Raw genomic sequence first — 2902 nt, 5'->3', positions numbered from 1 at the left:
ACTTTTTGCTACTTACTTTGGGTATGCGAATTTTATTAAATGAAACCTCCTGCATCGAAAATAATGAGTGTGGGAAAATTCTTTTAAGTGAATTCGTCAAAAACATTTCTAGACTTTATGACGATTCATTCTTAACTTTTAACTTCCACTGTCTTACTCATTTACATTCTGATGCATTAAATTGTGGAGGATTAGAATCTATTAGCGCATTTAAGTTCGAGAACTTTTTGTCCAAGCCTAAACGTAAATGTAATAGTAAAACTCATATTGCTGCCCAAATTTATAATCGTTTAGTTGAGGAAAGTTTGTTCAGTAATGATAATTTTGAGGTTGCAAATGTAACGCAAAATCAGCCAATGAAATCAATAAATACAAATTCATTTTATTTATCCTTAAAAATGCCAGATAATTTTTACAACATAAAAAATAAGATTTTTAAAGTCATAAATTTTTCACAGGAAAATGGTGTATCAAAAATTTCATTCGCGGAAGTTATCAATTTGAATGACTTCTTTATTACACCAATAAAATCATCAAACTTTAATATAAGATATTGCTCTGCTTTACAATTTTCAAGTTGCGTCTATCAGCATTTAGCGGAAGAAATATCACAAAAAATGATCTTGCTTAGTAATTTTGAATGTAGTGAATATGTATATATTCCTCTTATTCACAATTAGATGGATTTCAATAGCTCGTTTATATCGATTGGATGTGAGCAAACCACTAAATCAAGTAAGTAGTTAATACAATATCGTTTTTTTGAAGTGGTTCTAACATTTTAATTAAATCGTAGATTTTGACGACTTAAGTAGCAAACTGGATAGTCTGGATAAGAAGGTAGACGATTTGTTAAAAGGTACATACATATACTTATATAGTTATTGTACATATGCATATGATAATTTCGATAATTTCAGAATATCATACAACTCAAAAGCTTCTGAAGAGAGTATTGGAAGAAGTTAAATCGACCTCACATAATGCTACAAAAAAAAATAAATAAAATTTTGCTACAAAAACCTTTTGCAGAAGCACATGATTTCGCTACTTTTGAAGGCAAAATTCAATCTTCCGAAACAAAATTTAACGATTTGGTAAATTCTCATTTATATTATTATATCAATAAATTGTCTATATATTTTTATAGGTGGCTGAATTGCAAATGATAATAGCATCCAGTTCGAACAAATTTGTTAAAATGGCTTGGCGAAAAGTTTTTACGGACGATGTTGCCCAGATATATTCCTGGAAAGGCACGAAGACGAAAAAACCGGCAAGAGCACTTAGTGTGACGGCAGCATTAAGGCGTAATATTTATTTTATTGCTTTATTCTTATTTGTAATTTTTTTCTATTATAGAGGCATACCATCAAAAATTCCCTACCGCTGCCACGGATATGGAATTCGAGCGGACTACATTGAATTTTTTTCCAACACGCCAGCAACAGAATAAAAAAAAAATTTAATACGAAAACAAAAAGAATATGTCATCGGTAATCGTAGATTAATTAGTTCTTATATTATTGCGCGACAATTTTAAGTTTAATTTAGTAAGTCGAAATTGGATTATTCTTAAGTTTTGTACTGAAATTAACTTTTTCGTTTGTTTCCTTATCTTAAGAATGTACATTATTTTCGTTAATTTAAATTAAAAAATGAATTTTTGTTGCGTTACCATGTTATTTATTGTTTAATAAAATTTATGTATATATGTATATGTACTGCGTACAATATACCTCTATAAATCCTTATATAAATAAAAATTTATTTCAAAACTTAATTTCAACCAGTTTTTGGAATTTGTTCCATTCCTCTCGTTTCATATTTGAGAAAATGTTTGAGATTTTGACATTCTCAAATTGAGAACAAAGGAAAATTTCATATTAAAAATGTGCCTTTTTTTTTGAGAATGGCTTTGTTTTCAAATTGAAATGACTTAAGGTTGGTACGCAGCTCTCAAGTAATTGCTCAAGAAAAAAAATACATTACTTTTCAAGTAATTTTGACAGCTCGTTACGCATTGTGAATGATCTACATTAGAAGAACAAGAGAAAATAAACAAAGAAAACAAGCTTTGTGCGTAATATGTACATATGTGTGTATGTGCATGGTAACATAAATATTTTCATTGAGATTTAAGAAATGTTGTTGATGATTGGTAGGTTTTATACAACATTTCAAAATGGAATATACTTCATAACAATGATTTCAACTAATTTAGGATGAATTTGACGATTACTTCGAATTTCGTTCAAGAAACAATTGTTGATTTGATGTTTCTTCGCAAAACCAGGTTTGCCATATTCACATTTTACTGAAAAAAATCATTAAAAATTAGTACTAGATTTCTTGAGAGCTGCGTACTAGCACAAGTAAATTTATCGCAGGAAGGTTTCTTGACCGTTTCTTAAGCGTTTTTTTATATGAAGTTTTTACGTTTCTTGAGAGCTGCGTACTAAGCTTTAGATAACAAACGTTTGAGATTTGAAATTAAGGTCGATTCTCAAACGCATCTCAAAGTGTAAACACAATGGCTACGACAGACTGCAGCGGCACGACAGTGAACTGAAAACGTCGTTGTTCATCTTACTACATGTACATTTTGAGAAGCAACAACAACACAATGGCCGGCATGTACACAAAACAACGCAGTTGTCCATTTTGTATGTACACAATTTCGTTGTGGCCATACTAATACCTTTCACTTCAATGAAATTTTAATATTTTGTTCAAAGTGAAATTTTTTATGCAAAAAATAAGTAAATAGATCAATATTTTTGCTTTAAATTATCAATTGTTATTACAAATGATATAATAGAGCTATAATATAGCTATTTTATGCTTTTATTTGTAAAATAACATCAAGTTTGTTAGAGCTGTGAATAATTTTACATTTTAC

At 29.2% G+C, this 2902-nt stretch overlaps 1 long non-coding RNA gene across 1 annotated transcript; it reads left to right on the top strand.

The window, feature by feature from the left end:
- Positions 1–540: 540 nt before the first annotated feature.
- LOC126766283 (uncharacterized) lies at positions 541–1548 on the top strand. Its single transcript, XR_007668813.1, has 5 exons — positions 541–735; positions 797–859; positions 921–1097; positions 1151–1310; positions 1363–1548. It is a non-coding gene; the product is annotated as an uncharacterized LOC126766283 (long non-coding RNA).
- Positions 1549–2902: the final 1354 nt, after the last annotated feature.

Source organism: Bactrocera neohumeralis, unplaced genomic scaffold (genome assembly GCF_024586455.1).
Source record: "Bactrocera neohumeralis isolate Rockhampton unplaced genomic scaffold, APGP_CSIRO_Bneo_wtdbg2-racon-allhic-juicebox.fasta_v2 cluster11, whole genome shotgun sequence".
NCBI classification, from domain to species: domain Eukaryota; kingdom Metazoa; phylum Arthropoda; class Insecta; order Diptera; family Tephritidae; genus Bactrocera; species Bactrocera neohumeralis.
The sequence above is the reverse complement of the archived record's forward strand: the minus strand, read 5'-3'. Positions and strand labels throughout refer to the sequence as shown.